Source organism: Podarcis liolepis (genome assembly GCF_965112155.1).
Source record: "Podarcis liolepis genome assembly, chromosome: 16".
NCBI lineage: Eukaryota > Metazoa > Chordata > Lepidosauria > Squamata > Lacertidae > Podarcis > Podarcis liolepis.
In genome coordinates, this window is record NC_139567.1 from 10,995,818 (window position 1) to 11,013,800 (window position 17,983).

The window sequence follows — 17,983 nt, forward strand, 5'->3', positions numbered from 1 at the left end:
AGTAAAAGAAGAAGAAACAAGCCAGGTCCAGAGGCAAAGGAACAAATTACCTGAATTTTCTACAGTGTCTCGGGATGCAGCTTTAAGAAGGAATCAAAACCTTGGCAAGAAGATCATCCAGCAAGCACTACTGAAACTGTGTGTGTGTGTGTCTCCATCATTTTTATTTTTCCACAGAAAACAGGATTCGAGGGTTCCGTGTTGTTAACCGTTCAACAATGGCCTTTTTTCCTGAGAAGCACAAGTTGATTTTTATAAAGAAAAGCAAAGAAGAAGTCTTGTCTCAAGAAAACATTGGCTGTTTGGCAAGGAGCACCTGGGTCATGTGCAACCTGGCTCTGAGAACCCCAAGAGCTGCCTGCAGACAAGCAGCCTCTTGAATCAGATTTCATGGAAAATTAAGGGCATGAAGCGACCTGTCAGAATAATTAAAGTCTGACCCAGGGCCAGACAGCTTCAAACAGATGTTGGGCTTCAGCAGGAGAATATTTCTTTGTTTTACACTGCATTTTCCCATACGGAAAAGAACATCTGTTTGGATGATTTTTGCACAGCCCCTCTGCTCTCTTGGGTCTGGATTCTCCACCAGCTAAAGGGGTGCAACAGGCAAAATAGCCCCACAGCCCTGCTTTGTGCCAAGGAGCACATTGTCTGCTTCCGGAGCGGCTGGAGTAGGAAGCATGGCACGAAGTCACTTAGTTGTTAAGTTTCTCTAGTCTCACACCCTCAGAATAGCTGCTTGGCCCACAGAGTCCCTGCATTCTTCCTCTCTTTGCTCCTCGCACTTAGAGCAGCCCAATGCTCCACCTTTGGACTGGTATTTTTCCTTCAGAGGAGGAAGTGGAAGAAAACAAATTTCCAGTCTACCAGGTACAAATGTCTTTGGGTACGTGTCCACATATCAGATTTCCATCCAGTGCATCAGTAATAAAACATCTTTTAATTGCCCCAGTTAATTTAAGAAGATAGTCAGGCTTGTGTTTGTCACTCCAAAATATCTGGAGGGCAGCAGATTGGGGGAAGCTCTTCTAGGCACTCCTTTGCCTTTAAACTGATTACCACAGTGGCATAGTATGGTTGCCATCTTTTTCAACCAGGCAGCCCAAACAGGTCTTTCTTACTATTTAATAAGCTGGAAACCTACAGAGATGAATACTAAAAATGGCAGGCTGGTTATTTTTCAAAAGCTCAGAACCAGCGTCTCAATCTTAGCAGTACTGCACTTTTCTCATCATGTTAATTCTATGAATCCTGGATTTTTCCTGATGATGCTGTCCACAGCTCTCATTGGAAAGAGCATCTGTAGAGTTTAACTGCAACCTAACTAGTTACCATTTGATGACAAGTTCTGGAGACTTTTTTCACACCACACCCCAAGCAGGGAGCGTCCTGACCCCTCCCCATGAAGACAAATTAAGATCTACCCTAGATCCTTTGCTATTTCTCTGCAGCTTCTGATATCCCAGTTGTTGCTGAATAACAAGATTTCATTCATGACTGGCTTTGCATCTTGGGCACTGCCCCTATGAGAGTAGTCCTTCAGGCACTTTCCTTATGTTTCTGAACTGAATAGAATTCAATTCTCAGGTGAGTTGCGAGGAAACACAACACTTCATTGTTTTCATAGAGGATGAAAAAAAACAGCCAGAGCTCTGATGTCACAGCTCAGGAAGTGAATTACTAGCCAGATCCAACACACAGTAAGGAGCCTGTCTCAACAGCAGCAACCAAGAGAGAGAGAGAGGCCTGCGGGCCCCAGAAAACTAGTAGCAGCTGTAGCAGCCGCACATAAAATGTTCTCTTGCAAAGCCTCCTCCAAGAAGCGTCTGCTAATCTCCAACAAGGGTTTTCTAAAGCTCATACCATTTGTGTGTTTTGGTGATAACAGTCCTGTGTTCTTGCTTTTGGAATGATTGTTCTCATTAGCTTGTATTATTTATCTGACGCCTATTGCTTTTAGTATTCCTGCATTCTGCTTGTGTGCCTATGTCAGCCTGGTGCCCTCCAGATGTTTCAGACTGCAACTCCCATTAGTCCCAGCCAGGGTTGGCTTGGGCTGTTGGGAGTTGTCGTCCAAGACATCAGGAGGGCACCTGATTAGTGAAAGCTGGTGCAGAACCTCAGCGTGTGTCTGTATGTACACTAGGGACTGTTTGTGTGTGATATCTCCATGAAAGCAATTTAGGCAGGTTACGTGGCATTGAAGAGACATCCTGGATGAAGCTGTAGGATACACTTCCTGGTGATCCACTTAGGAAACTGCCTTGTATTGAGTCAGACCATTGGGACATCTAGCTTTGAATCGTCTACACTTGACTGCCATCAGCTCTCCAGGTTTTCAGGTAGGGGACTGATGGGGATTGAGCCTGGGGCTTTCTCTACAGACCTATGGCTCTTTTTCAGCATTTAATGGCATTGATGGGGGGGAAAGACAGCACACAATGGTTTTAGACTTGTAACGTTTGTGAAACTGGCCCTGAAATTTAGGCTGGCTCTTTTAATATGATTACCATAGGCATCATTGTCTCTTGGCATCATAGGTTGTGTCTGTTGGCTCTCTAACAGCACAGTCCTATGTGCATGGGAACTCATAAGCATGTCCCATTGACTTCAGTAGGATCTACTCATTAGTAAAAGTGCACAGGATTGCTGCCTAAAGCTCCCAGAAGTTTGCTGTTCTCTTAGGCATGCTAAAACATCAAGAGCAGATTAACAACATTAGTCCTCCAAACAGGGAACCTGTGGCACTGATTGTGCTATTTATAGCATTTGAGAAGTGTGAACTACCAACCCAGTGTTTGTGAACTTGTTCATGCAGCGGATGGGATGGATTAAAAAAGAAAAGAAAAAGAGTGTACCCCTCTGCATACAGAAGGTGCTTCCTGGTTGTGGAAGGGCTGTTTTTACACCTTGCACTACATAAGAATTGCTCAAAGAAAAAGTGAAACTAAATTCTAGGATGTGCCTTTGATAGTACAGATTCTTGCCTGTCAAATGCTCGCACAAGTGGATGTGTAAGAAATACCATTACAACATTGAGTATATGCTTGTGAAAATTCTTGCTCAGGCGTTTGCAGCATATTTCTGGGGCTGCGTCCTTTCTGAAAACTGTTCTTTAAATCTATCCCATTGGCTCAGTTCAGTTGTAACGATCCTGGTCTGAAACGTCATGGTTAAGTCAGCCCAGGAACGACCCTCTTAGTTTCGTAAGCCACTGTTTCCCATGAACCAGGAAACTGTGCTTTAAGGGCTCCCTCAAAACCAGGGCATGGTTTTCCAGAATTCCCTATGAAGAGGACTTGATTGTTAAACCGCTCTGGGAATTGTAGCTCTGGGAGGGGAATAGAGATCACTGATCAACACCCTTAACAAACTACAGCTCCCAGAATTGTTGGGGGGGGGGGAGAGCCAAGACTGTTTAAAGTGACATCACAGTGCTTTCAATGTATGCTGTGAATGTGACCTTTGTTTGGCAATTGGGGGTGTACAAGATTGTCCCTATTTTCACCCGTGAAATGCGTATATAACTATTTGCTCTGCTTGCTCTCCACCCGACCCCCCCAGAAATAAGCCTCTAAAAGCACTGGTTAGTTATGCAGGTTATGGCAGGTAATGTCTGCATCCTTCTGTTGGTACCGCCAGTGCCAGTCTGCTTCTTGTTGGTATCTTTGTGGTTTGCCTGTCTCTGGTAGCCCCAAGTGGCATCAATGCTGGCAAGAGCAGGGGCGAGGGCTGGAGCATTAGGCCAACACAGCAATTTGGAGGAACAGTCTGCTGGAGCTGGGGGGTGGGGAATAATAAGAAACTGAAATGGTAAATCTCTAGCTTACCTCCAGCAGCTGTGCAGACATAACAGAAGAGGGAGTTCTCAAGTTACTTCCCCAAGCCTCTCCTAGAAACCCAATGGACTTCCCTTGGGAGTTTAATAGTCTTAGTCTGGGCTGTCAAAAGGCGCACAGGCCTGCGTGGCAGTTTATTGCTCTTCTCTTTCACCCTCTCCAAGCCTTTGTTTGCGGGGTGGGGGGAGTTGTTTTGTTTCCCTCCCTACCCCCCTTTCCCCTGCCATAATGAGCTTGTGTAGGCAGGTCCTAAAACTATTATTGTACCTCTTTGGGGATCTACTGGACATCTCATTAAGCGGCTGAGGGTAGGTGAAGCACTTTTTCAAGAGCTTGTTATCGGCCCTCTTGAGTGTGGGTAGCATCTGTGGTTCGTGCTCCTAGCTTTGTGCATCTTTCTTTTGGAACAGAGGTTTGCTTCTGCCACTTTTGCTTGCATAACTAATTGTGGTCAGTGCCGGAGATGCGCCCACCCACCTAAGTCTCTCTTCAAATCAAACTCTTTCTCTCCCCCCCTCCTCCACTAACTGAGATGCTTAATGAGGTCCCAGGGGGACCCTGCAGAGAGAGAACTAATTAGGGACTTGGATGCAAAACCATCGAACGGCACAAGACGAAACGAGGGCTTCCTTGAACCCACCTTTTGTGACAGACCATGGGGGAGGAATGCCAGATGTCCTCCTTCCTAGTTCTGCACATCGGGGTGAGGCTGAAGCCTCCCCCCAGCCTCCACTGGCCTGCCCAAGCAGCTGGTGAAGAGGCAGAGGCTACGCTTAATACATTTTAATTAGCATCATTAAACTCTTTCAATTTGCTAATTGTTTCTCCTTTTGATCTTCTCTTCTGACCAAATTAACCCTCCAGGGAAGGAAAGGGATGATACGTGTGTGCTTTAGAACCGCTTCCAGTCAGGTGAAGACTTCATTATCCATTGTGATGGAGACCCCTATGGGCAAAGCTGGCTGCCAAGATGGGGTGGGGTGGGGAAATGACCATGGCGGAGGATGCAATCTGAGAGGTAGACCGCAAGATGCTTTGCACTGTTGCAGGGACACTGGGGAACACCTCGGATTGGACATGGTAGCCACTGGAGGCAACAAAGCGAATATGCTGTGCTTGTATGATGCTGCAGAATAGATTTTTCCTCCTTGATAGGTCTAGCTAAGATGACTTAATGTTACTTGCATCTAGCTCGGTTGGTTAGAGCACCATGATGATAACGCCAAGGTTGCAGGTTCAAACCCTGTATGGAGCAGCTGCATATTCTTGAATTGCAGGCAGTTGCACTAGATCAGCATTTCCCAAACTTTTTAATGTCTAATGTTTTACAGTTTTTTAGGTGTTGTAAGCAGCCCAGAGTGGCTGGGGCAGGGGTCGGCAACCCGCGGCTCCGGGGCCGCATGTGGCTCTTTTACACCTTTGCCGTGACTCCGGGGCGGATACTAGAGAGGGGAGGAGGCGCATTGTGCGCCCCGACACTCCCCACTGTGGCGGGCTCTGTATTGGCTGTGACGTCGCATGGGGGCGGTGCGTGCGTTAGTCACGCACCACCCCCACGTCACCTTCCCGCCCACCCACCCGCTACATTGTAAGGGGCATGTACGCTGGTCACTGCATTGAAAGGGGGCATGTACGCTGGTCACTGTTTTGAAGGGGAGTGAAGAACACACACACACACAAAGGTAACTTGTTAATTTAACGTTTATTTCTATGAGGAGGAGTAATTCTGAGGGGTCAAACAAAGAAATAATAAAAAAGTGACAAAAAAGTTATTTTTATAATGACGAGTTTTGCGGCTCCCAGTTTTTTTTTTCCTTTGGAAACGGGTCCAAGTGGCTCTTTTTGTCTTAAAGGTTGCAGACCCCTGGGCTGGGGAAACCCAGCCAGATGGGTGGGGTATTATTGCTATTATCATCATTATTGTTATTAACAGGAATGGAGGTATGTTTAACTAGTGCAGCATTCACATGGGACTGCATCTCTCTCCTAGCCTTTAAAAAAGTCATTTAAACTAGTTCATGAACTTCCTGCCATGGTGGCCTCCCAGAGTAGTTTGATACTGGAATGCCTGTATGAATGGGTTCCGCAGGAGGAACCAATTAATTCAGCTTCCCTGGGCAGAAATTTATAGCTTAAAGAGCTTCCAATTGTAGTCACATGGCTGCCAGGGCAGCAGGAGGAGAGGAATCTGCAAGAGGATATAGGACGGCTTCCTTGTATTCAGTGTAGTTATGGAGAAAAGCAAGAGGAAGCCAGGACAAATCAGTTCTATATAAGGAATGCATGCAGCCCTGCAGTTTGGTGCCGAAATGAGTTATGAGAGTTGGTTCAGCATATGCTAGTTAAACATGGGGGGGGGGGGATCATGTGAATCAGTGCTATTTTTCTAGAAAAAGAGGCGCTGGGACTCTCCACGAATGCCTCCCTTGTTCTCTTGTGATGGCAATGGCGCCCACCTGAGAGGTGTGCTGGAACTGGGTGTCAGTGAGTTCCGGCTCCCCAAAAGCTCTGATGTGAATCCATCCACTAAAGCACTCATATTTGTTTGGCAGGTGTCAAATTGCCATGCTTCCTTGACTTCTTTTCCTCCCCTGGGACATCCACTCAAGGCCATCATCCAATTATTGAGATCCTGGTTTTCCCCCAGTCTGCAGAAACTTATATGTACACGTACACACACACACACACACACACACACACACACACACACAGCAGCCGGCAACATTCTGCAAACCCTCCCACCCCTGGCAGAAGCACCAAAGAGTCAGCTTGCTGCTGAAAAATAGCGGAGGTCATATCCGTTACGTATATGTGAGTTTTGTACATGCATATGTGAGTTTTGTAGAATAAACTACTGTACTAAACTCATTGTTTGTTTCAATTAATTTGCACAAGGGTGTGTGTGTGTGTGTGTGTGTGTGTGTGTATGTGTGTGTATGTATGTGTGTGTATATATATATATATATATATATATATATATATATATATGCAGGTTTTGGTGTCCTCGGGTGTCTTCCCGTGTAAAAGTTGGGGTGTCTAGGCGACGTTTCGACGAGGTCTCACTCGTCATCTTCAGGCTGGTGCTTTCGGCTTCTTGTTACTGGAACAGAGCGGGATCTCAGTGTTTGAGTTCCTATAAATACTGTAGAGGGGTGTGGTGTATTGCCTCAAAAGTTCTGGGCAGAGGGGAAGTTCCCAGGCTAGTGTTCTTTTCTTCTTTTGTTCCTTAATTACTTGAGGGATATCTTGAGTGATTTCTTGAGTGATATTCTGAGTACCACTTAGGTGGGTCATTAGGTGTGGATTAGTTGCTAAAGCCTTCGTGTCTTGACCTCTTGAATTTGTGAAGAGTTTTTCTGGGAAGATGGCTGTACTGCACTTAGTTGTGCTTTGGCTTGGCTTCGTGTATAGGGGCGAGCTGTGGTTTTTTGCCCTGTGCCAGCCAGATCTGTGTAGGGATTGCAGGGGGGTGCAGCATCCGGAGGTGCCACTATGGTTTGGTTACTGGATGGTGTCTGTAATTTATCTGTGGAGAGGGTCTGGGTTTGGGTCTGGTGTGGTTGATTGGTGGTGGCGTTCTGTGTGCCTCTGGATCTGGTGTCGGTTTTTGTGGGGAGGGCTAATTTCCAGATGTCTGGCAGGCGGGACGTGTCGTCACGCTTGTTCATGTTGTGAGGGTGTTTCTCTATCTCGATGGCTTCCATGATTATTCTCTTGTGGTGATGTTCCATGTTAAAGAGCAATTTGGAATCTGCAAAATTAATTTCGTGTCCTGTTTCTTTCATGTGTTGGAAAAGAGAGGAAGATTTTTCTTCTTTTTTGACGGCATTCTTGTGTTCTGCAATACGTGCATTTATTCGTCTGTTTGTTTGTCCAATGTACGTGGCTGGGCAGACTTTGCAGGGTATTTCATAGACCCCTTGGTTTTCCAACTGGATTTTATCTTTGGGGTTTCTGAGGATATTGGCTATTTTTTGGTTGGTGCAAAAGGCTGTTTTGATATTGTGTTTATGGAGGATTTTGCTAATTTTATCTGTAGTGCCCTTGATATAAGGAAGGAGGGCCATGCCATTGTTTTCTTCTGTGTCTTGGTTTTTGGGGGGTGTTTCTTTTTGGATTAGCTTCGTAACCCTGTTTTGCTGGTATCCATTGGCGATTAACACATTTGAGAGATTCTGTAACTCAGTTGTCAAGTGGTCTTTGTCAGCCAGGCGTTTGGTTCTGGAGATGAGGGTCTTGGCTACGGAGTTTATTTGTGCAGGGTGGTGGTGTGATTGAGCATGTAAGTAGCGGTTGGTGTGTGTTTTTTTCCGGTAGATAGTGTGTCCTAGGGAGCCATCCGGTTTTTTGTAGATTAGGACAAAATCTACATCTCCAGAACCAAACGCCTCATCTCATCTCCAGAACCAAACGCCTGGCTGACAAAGACCACTTGACAACTGAGTTACAGAATCTCTCAAATGTGTTAATCGCCAATGGATACCAGCAAAACAGGGTTACGAAGCTAATCCAAAAAGAAACACCCCCCAAAAACCAAGACACAGAAGAAAACAATGGCATGGCCCTCCTTCCTTATATCAAGGGCACTACAGATAAAATTAGCAAAATCCTCCATAAACACAATATCAAAACAGCCTTTTGCACCACTTGACAAAGACCACTTGACAACTGAGTTACAGAATCTCTCAAATGTGTTAATCGCCAATGGATACCAGCAAAACAGGGTTAAGAAGCTAATCCAAAAAGAAACACCCCCCAAAAACCAAGACACGGAAGAAAACAATGGCATGGCCCTCCTTCCTTATATCAAGGGCACTACAGATAAAATTAGCAAAATCCTCCATAAACACAATATCAAAACAGCCTTTTGCACCAACCAAAAAATAGCCAATATCCTCAGAAACCCCAAAGATAAAATCCAGTTGGAAAACCAAGGGGTCTATGAAATACCCTGCAAAGTCTGCCCAGCCACGTACATTGGACAAACAAACAGACGAATAAATGCACGTATCGCAGAACACAAGAATGCCGTCAAAAAAGAAGAAAAATCTTCCTCTCTTTTCCAACACATGAAAGAAACAGGACACGAAATTAATTTTGCAGATTCCAAATTGCTCTTTAACATGGAACATCACCACAAGAGAATAATCATGGAAGCCATCGAGATAGAGAAACACCCTCACAACATGAACAAGCGTGACGACACGTCCCGCCTGCCAGACATCTGGAAATTAGCCCTCCCCACAAAAACCGACACCAGATCCAGAGGCACACAGAACGCCACCACCAATCAACCACACCAGACCCAAACCCAGACCCTCTCCACAGATAAATTACAGACACCATCCAGTAACCAAACCATAGTGGCACCTCCGGATGCTGCACCCCCCTGCAATCCCTACACAGATCTGGCTGGCACAGGGCAAAAAACCACAGCTCGCCCCTATACACGAAGCCAAGCCAAAGCACAACTAAGTGCAGTACAGCCATCTTCCCAGAAAAACTCTTCACAAATTCAAGAGGTCAAGACACGAAGGCTTTAGCAACTAATCCACACCTAATGACCCACCTAAGTGGTACTCAGAATATCACTCAAGAAATCACTCAAGATATCCCTCAAGTAATTAAGGAACAAAAGAAGAAAAGAACACTAGCCTGGGAACTTCCCCTCTGCCCAGAACTTTTGAGGCAATACACCACACCCCTCTACAGTATTTATAGGAACTCAAACACTGAGATCCCGCTCTGTTCCAGTAACAAGAAGCCGAAAGCACCAGCCTGAAGATGACGAGTGAGACCTCGTCGAAACGTCGCCTAGACACCCCAACTTTTACACGGGAAGACACCCGAGGACACCAAAACCTGCATTCCTGTACCCGTGAAAATCTACGAAAACATATATATATATGTGTATATGTGTGTGTGTATGTGTGTATATATATGTGTATATATATATATATATATATGTATATGTGTGTGTGTGTGTGTGTGTATATGTATGTATATGTATATATGTATGTTTCTAGTGAAATTGAGTATAGCACTATAACATCATTCCATAACTTTTTCTCTTTTTTCCCCAAATTAGTTTTTAAACCATTTCTGGTTGCTGCCATTAACCATGTTTCTAAAATGTTGGAGACTGGCAAGTATTTATTTCTTTTTAAAAAATAAAACAAAATAGCACTTTGGGATTGTACTGCTCCAGCACCCACCCACAGCTTCTATGCCATGCCCACTGGTGTGGACAGAATATTGTGGGGTAATGCTACATACAATTTGGAAGCTAACTGCCACAAGAGTTCCACATGTGTTAAGACCTATCATTCCTGCTGGGAAACAGATTGTGCCTGCTGTTGCATTGTTCGTCTTTATTTTATGATGGCCTAGAGAGAGAAAAAGAAAGTTGTCGGCAACTAAATCTCTGTCTCTCTACACACTCTGATTTCAAAGCACCTTCAAAGCACCTTCTTTCCCTTAAAGAATGCTGGGCGCTATAGTTAGCTAAGAATCATAAGGTAAGCTACAGTGCCCATAACTCTTCTAGGAAAAGAAGGTGCTTTCAAGATGCTTTTTTAAAGGCGCCGTGAGTGCACAGCCTGGTTTTTGTGTTGGTTAGACCTAAAATTGTTTCCTGGGAGGGCAGCTTTGCTGTAGCATTTGTGTGAGCATTGCGGTGCTAGCAGAGATAAAAATGAGCTTGTGTGTTTATTTTTCTGACTGCTCGGGACAATTTACCGTACTTTTCTGTGTATAAGACTAGGTTTTTTTTTTACTAAAAAATTATGTTAAAAAGGGGGGGTAGTCTTATACATGGGGGCACTCCCCCATTTTCTTAATTTTGAGTCCCCCAATATAGAGGGTGTCTTATACATGGGGGCGTCTTATAGGCGGAAAAATACGGTACATAAGCAGCGCATAGGGGTGTGTATTTCTTCTTTGAAAAGCCAGCCTCCTCACTGCTGAGCGGCTTCTAACTGTTACAGAAAAGTTAAAATCTTATTCATGCTAAGAGTTAGCACACTCAGAGCTAAATTATTGTATAAATCTTAAGGATAAGGTAAAGGTAAAGGGACCCCTGACCATTAGGTCCAGTTGTGACCGACTCTAAGGTTGCGGTGCTCATCTTGCTTTATTGCCGCGGGAGCCGGCATACAGCTTCCGGGTCATGTGGCCAGCATGACTAAGCCGCTTCTGGTGAACCAGAGCAGTGCACGGAAATGCCGATTACCTTCCCGCCGGAGCAGTACCTATTTTTCTACTTGCACTTTGATGTGCTTTCGAACTGCTGGGTTGGCAGGAGCAGAGACCGAGCAACGGGAGCTCACCCAGTCATGGGGATTCGAACCGCCGACCTTCTGATTGGCAAGTCCTAGGCTCTGTGGTTTAACCCACAGCACCACCCGCGCCCCTAAATTCTTGTATAAATGCCCAAATAAAGAGAAACTGAGGAGCAAGGGGATTCCAAGGATTTCTGAAACATTTACTCAGAGCCATGGTGCCCCAAGGATTTTCAGGTTTCTATTCTGAAGGCATCCCGCCCACCCAGACCACTGATTTACAAAGCAGACCTTGCAAAAAGTTGCTGCTCCTAAGTTCACAACATGATGATGATGCCTGGGACCCTTATAAGAAAGAGCAGCTGCCCAGGTGGTGTTGTTTTTTAACTTTTGCTCTCTCTCAACACTTTTGTGGGGAATGCTTTTTGCCCTTTTTTCAGGCACAGGAATGTACATTTTTAAGGTACTTTTTCAATACCCTAAAAATGTTAAATACATTGTTTTTGAATTTTTATCCTTTACATTTGTGTGTTTATCAGTCATGCATGCTTTAGTTGAGATTCCTGCTTTTTTGGGGGGGGGGTTGGACTAGATGGTCCTTCGCACTCTTACAGTTATGTTTATTCTTTGTGAGCTGCCTTGAGGGGCTATTTTGGCTGAAAGGCAGCATTTAAATACAGGGGTGCCCCGCAAGACGAATGCCTCGCAAGACGAAAAACCCGCTAGACGAAAGGGTTTTCCGTTTTTCGATGCGCTTCGCAAGACGAATTTCCCTATGGGCTTGCTTCGCAAAACGAAAAAGTCTTGCGAGTCTTGCAATTTGTTTGCTCCCCCCCCTTTTCTAAGCCGCTAAGCCGCTAATAGCCTTTTAGCCGCTAAGCCGCTAAGCCTTTAATAGCCGCTAAACCGCTAATAGCGCTAAGCCGCTAATAGGGTTGCTTCGCAAGACGAAAAAACCGCTAGATGAAGAGACTCGCGGAACGGATTAATTTCGTCTTGCGAGGCACCACTGTAAATGATAAGATCTTAAGAAGATAGGATATAAGATAATGGATTGTTAATCCTGCCTCCGCCTAGGCTCTTGACAATTGCCTATACAGTCATACCTCGGGTTACAGACTTTGGGTTGGGTCCGAAACCCGGAAATACCGGAATGGGTTACTTCTGGGTTTTGGCAGTCGCGCCTGCACAGAAGCGCTGAATCGCAACCCGCGCGTGCGCAAACGTGCTTCTGTGGGTTGTGGACGTGCATCCTGCATGGATCACGTTCGCAACCCGAGCGTCCACTATACTGATATTGACAAGACTATAGCTCAGCCGCACAAGCATCAATGGCTCAATTTAATGTAATATCAGTCATGCCGCCTGAGCTTACATGTTTATATACTCTTGAAACAGCTGTTTCCTTGTTCACCTATTCCTGGTAAAGTCTGCATGGGATCACAATCATGCAATGTAATTCTATATTTATGCAGAAGTTAAGGGTTCAGGGGGGCTTACTTCCTGGTAAGTGTGCACAGGATTCAAGCATTAATAGTTTGTGATATGTCTCTCTTATTGGTGCTGGTGGACAAAGGAAAACAACAACTGATTCTTGGTAGTTCAGCATAAACCTATAGATGAGTCATTCAGTGTCCTAGATTGTGGTTTGCAACATCATGCACGGTAGCCGAACAAATTGAAACTCAGCAGCGCCAAATTAGCTTCCTCTGGCTAACCAATTTCTTTCCTACAATATAAACTCACCTGCTCTGGCTCAGTTTTCTCTATGTGGGAGCATATTCAGCAGTGTTTGCATGGAGGGAACTATTCCAAGCTCTTCATCTTTTCTGGATGAGTTCATTAGGCGCAGCTGCAAAATAAAACATAATGCTAATTACATTTTATTTCCAGATGAAAAAATGGTCTCCCTTGCAAACACAAAAGAAACATGCTGATCGTAAAGGAAGAGCTAGCTTAGAAAGGAGTGTTCCCATAGCCCATAGTCACGTTCACGGAAATGAATATTTTTGGTAACCGGTTGTGGCAAACCCATTTAAAAAGCGTGGCGAAACCAAAGACAAGGCCATTTAAGTATCATTTGTAGGGCTGTTGGAGCCGTCCCATCCCGGCTGCTGCTCCGTGCAGAAAAATCTTGGCAAAGGTTTTGGTTTGGGGGAAATCAGGATTCGCATAGCAGGCTTAAAAACCCTTGGCTGTTCAGAGAGTTAGCAGAGACCGTGACATTTCACAAAACCACAAAGTCATGAGTGAAATCTTAGCAGTCTCCTGTGGCTCAAATAAGATGCGGTGGTGATTCTCTCCCTCCCTCCCTCCCTCCCTCCCTTCCCCCCCCCCCCCAACTCATGTGGGTATGTCCTCCAAAGTATGAGAAGAGCTCCAGACGTTCATTTCTAAAGATTAAAAATGCCAAGGCCCCAATTCCGGCCAGTGCCTTTAAATCAAGCGAGGGCAACCCGCAATCCAAAGGAGTAACATCCAGCTTAATTTCATGTGTGTATCATGTATGAGTGAGGTGGGGGTGGCAGAAAGAGAAAGGAAAGGCAGCCTGCTAACTTTTGGCTCTGCCAGCTGCTGACTTTGGCCATGAACTCCAATGGTGTACATCTTGCCAACATATTACCCGCAAGGAAACTGGGCCCTCACTGGAAAAAAAATATGGTTCTGCATTCCTGTTACAAATGTTCTGCGGCAGCAAGAAAAGCTACATACCCCAGTCATCGTGACTGCTTCCTTTTTTCTGCCCCTTTCACTCAGAAAATACAGTGGTGCCTCGCAAGACGAAAAGAATCCGTTCTGTGATTCTCTTCGTCTAGCGGTTTATTCGTCTTGCGAAGCAAGCCCATTGACGGATTTGCGGATTAGCGCTATTAGCGTCTTTTAGCGGCTTATCTGCTGATCGGATCAGCTGATAAGTGGCTTAGCGGCGACTTTGTTTTTTTCCAAGATGGCGAACGGCACTTAGTCAGCGTGAGTGTGAGCTCCCTGTTTTATCTTTTAACATTGTTTTAATGAGTATAGAAACCTTTTAACTTTTAACTTTAGTTTTTAGTTTCTAGTTTTAGTTTTAAATTAGTAAGTAGGAGGACGCCTTTTTCTATAACTGTAAAGTCTGCATCGTAAATCAGCTTTAATGAGCAGATAATTGCATTCTCCGGCAGCCCCGGAAGCAGCCTTCGACTTACTGGTTTTCCGCCAGCTCACGCCCAGTTGTATTTCTATTTTTACTACCTTTTATTATCTTTTAAGCACTGCTACTTTTAAAGACTCATAACGATGGGCCAAGGCAAACGCCTAAGGGATCGTGACGAGGCTCTGCCCTCCCCAAGAGCCAAACAACTAAAAATCGACCCCCCCGTTTCTGACAAACGGAGTGACCCCATTGAACTCTGCTATAGGGTGAAAACTCAGAACCGTTTCTACCCTCTAATGTCTCCAGAAACAACGTCAACACCAGAGGATTTATTTTTACCTCAGACTAAAACTGTGGACGGCAAGCTTGGAGGAAGAGGGAGTGTCCCATTGAGGGTGGCGCAGGACGTTGGAACTGAGGACTGTGCAAGACAAGAACAACATGAACATCTCCATCTTGTGGTCAGAACCCTTAATTGCATATTCAAGAAGATTGATGTGCTAGCCTCCCAGTTATGTAACCTCGAACAGAAAATGGATAACTTCTGGTCAAAGTTTAAACCAACTGTAGATACGGGGGAATTGAAGTGCCAGAGGTCCTTGCCTTCTACCAAAAAAAGAAGTGTGATCCCTAAATATAAACCAAATCCTGCACTGATACATCAAGCATTATCCCTGCAACCTAAGAAAATCTGCCTAAACATCGGGGCAGGGTCACCAAGGTGGCGTACTCTGAGTGGGGTTAAAAAACACCTAAGCAATCTCCTAAACATAGAAATCTCACAATGCGATCTCATTGCAGTATTACCTTTGAACCAGCACCTCGGGCAACAGAAAGTGATACTTGCGTTTTACTCTCCAAGGATCCCTTCAGCTATCATCAGGCAGAAACCACTCTTGGCAAGGTACGGTATCATCCCAACAAGAGTTTTTATGGATAGCATGATCCACCCCCTCCTACTTGCCGGTCACGGTACGGAGCGGACTCTGTCGGAGAGGTCGGGAGCACCTCGGGACATCGAGCCTCCTCTCCTGGAGGATATCCATCCGCACCGAAACTGGACTCACCCTACGTCTCCACGAGCCCTAAAGGAACCCACTGGCGCAAGTAATTCTCTGACCCCGCCGGAGGAAAGAGAGCTTTTAGCCACCTTTGGCGACCTTCCACCAAGAGAACAACAAGAAATAATTGATAGACTAGAAGTACTTAATCATCAGCTCATACATGTCCAGAAGAACGGAAAAGTCCTGCCCACTTTTCAGGATAACTCTGCCAGCTTTTCGGAGTCGTGGTTCAAGGAAGCAGGAAGTCTTCCATACCTTAGTCCAGCTCCTAAACCCATGCCTCCCCCACTTGTGGGCAAAACCCACCGACGCTTGGCAGACCCAGGTTTTGCCTCTCAAGCTGGCCCCTCATCCCAACTCTTGATAAATTTTGACTCGCCCTTCAAGAGTCCCCCGCTGAGGAGTGTATCTCAGAGTCCCTTCCACCAAAACAACTCCTTACCATCTAATCCATCAATGCCGGAACTGGAGTCCTCATACTCCCCTGAGCGGCATAGACCCGCCATACAAACGGTACCAATACGCCGAACATCCCCTGTACCTTTGCCAGCATCAGGTCAGGGGAGTGTCCCAACTACTTCAAAAAATGGCCCGGATTTGATTGAAGACCCGACCGGACATATAAACCAAATGGTTTCATCGGCGACCTTTAGACCTTGCGGTGGGGCAGTCTCAGCAAATCCTGTGGAGTTTCCCACTGAAGTGTCTGCCCTTGGGTTAGCCAGCGGGAGACCCGTTCTGTCGCCCCAGTCAGAATACCTCACTACCAACTTCAACACCAGGTACCTTCAGCAGGTGCCTGCTATGCAAAGTAAAATAACTGACTTTTTCGTGGGGTCTGCCTTACCTCCAAAGGACTTACATCCCTCCCTGAAATGACAGCGAATTGGTTACAACAGGAACTCCCCCCTATCAGTCCTCAGCTGGAACATTGCGGGCTGGAGGGGAAAAAAACTTGACCCAGAATTCTTGGAGTATATTAACCGGTTTCATATCATCTTGTTCCAAGAATCGTGGGAAGTAGAGAGAATTGATCTAAATGGCTTTGAGCTTCTAGAACTCCCTGCCTGCCCCTCCCTGAAAGGTGGCCGCCCTAAAGGGGGCCTAATAATAGGCATCTCTCTCAACTTACATTCTAAATTTACTCTAGTACAGGCCCTGCCTCCCTACGCCCTTACCGGGCTGATTGCGGGGGAAAAGATCTCACTTCTAGTCACAAATGTTTACTTGCCACCCGGGGGTCCTTCCTCTGAACTGGGCTCTAAATGGGGCTCGCTAGAAGAGCATTTGCTCTCATGCTATGTCAAGTTTCCTAACACCCCGGCCATAATAGGAGGCGATTTTAATGCCCGCACAGCAGCAAATTGGGACTCGCTGACCAAAGCCAAATGGTGGGTTACCCCAAACCTTGATAATTATGATCTGGAACATATCATGAGGAGAACTTCTAAAGACCAACGAGTTAATGAGGCTGGAGTATTCCTCTACCAAATGGCCATCCGTTTAAATCTGGTCCCCCTAAATGGCACATGCCTCCCTGATATTCCAGGGGATTTCACTCACCTGAGTGTTAAATCAAACAGCGTCCTCGATTACCTGCTGGTCTCCAGTGATCTACTTAAGTGTATTTCCTCCTTTAAGATCGAGAATGTACAATCTAGTGATCATCTTCCCCTTGTAGCCAAGCTTTCCCTGAATTGGCAGTCGGAGGCCTATAGACATGCGACCCAGATGGTAACCAACGTATCTCTCCAACTAAGAGGAATCAAATGGTCGGAGACCCAGGTTCAAAGGTATCAGGAATTCTTTCAAAAAGAAATCCTCGGGCCCCATTCCAACATAGACTCTGCCTCAGACGAGTATAGCATAGTGTTGAAACGCTTCCACCATCATACGACTGATCTTACGTCCTTCTTCAGGTTACCACCCAAAATATTAAATCGAAACGAGTATACTCACGGTGCCCCCTGGTATAACTCTCAGTGCAAAGAAGCAAGACAGCGCCTTCGTGCTATATATAATGTATATAAGACCTCTGATGCATCTACTCTGCCAGCTAGTTATACACAAGCCAAGCAAGTCTACAAACGCACGCAGAAAATTGCCAAACGTGAGTGGCAACATAATCGCTGGCAGGCCTTGATTACTGCTTCAAAATCACATAGATCCAGGGAATTCTGGTCTCTGATTAACAGAAGGGTGAGGAAATACCCAAGGGCAGTCATCCCTGCACCGACATGGGAATTGTTCCTGAAGAAATGTTTCTCACAGGCAGATGCTCCCTCCGACCATCTGATGCATCTGTTTTCCCACCTACCTATTTGGCCTCCCACCGATCCTGACGAAATAGCCAAGCTAATAGCTCAGCTGAAATCGGGCAAAGCCCCTGGGCCCGACCTGATCCCTGCTGAAGCCATCAAACTACACCCAAAATGGTGGGCTGGCATCTTGGCCAAAACCTTCGATGCAATCAACGCTTCCGGTCTCATCCCCAAAATATGGAAGGAGGCCATTATAGTACCAATTCATAAAAAAGGTTCCCCAACGGAGCCGGAAAACTACCGTAACATCAGCCTCCTTTCGATCATAGGGAAAATTTATGCCAGCTTTTTGCTGACTAAATTATTGCGATGGGTAGATGAGACTAACCAGATTGGCCACGAACAA

At 45.7% G+C, this 17,983-nt stretch overlaps 1 long non-coding RNA gene across 2 annotated transcripts in view; it reads right to left on the bottom strand.

Moving 5' to 3' along the window:
- Positions 1-17,983, bottom strand: part of LOC310695875 — a 42,392-nt gene that overhangs the window by 19,420 nt on the left and 4,989 nt on the right. For both annotated transcript variants that reach the window (XR_014520323.1, XR_014520324.1), the window contains exon 2: positions 12,866-12,971. This is a non-coding gene — a long non-coding RNA (uncharacterized lncRNA). The remainder of the gene's footprint in view (positions 1-12,865; positions 12,972-17,983) is intronic.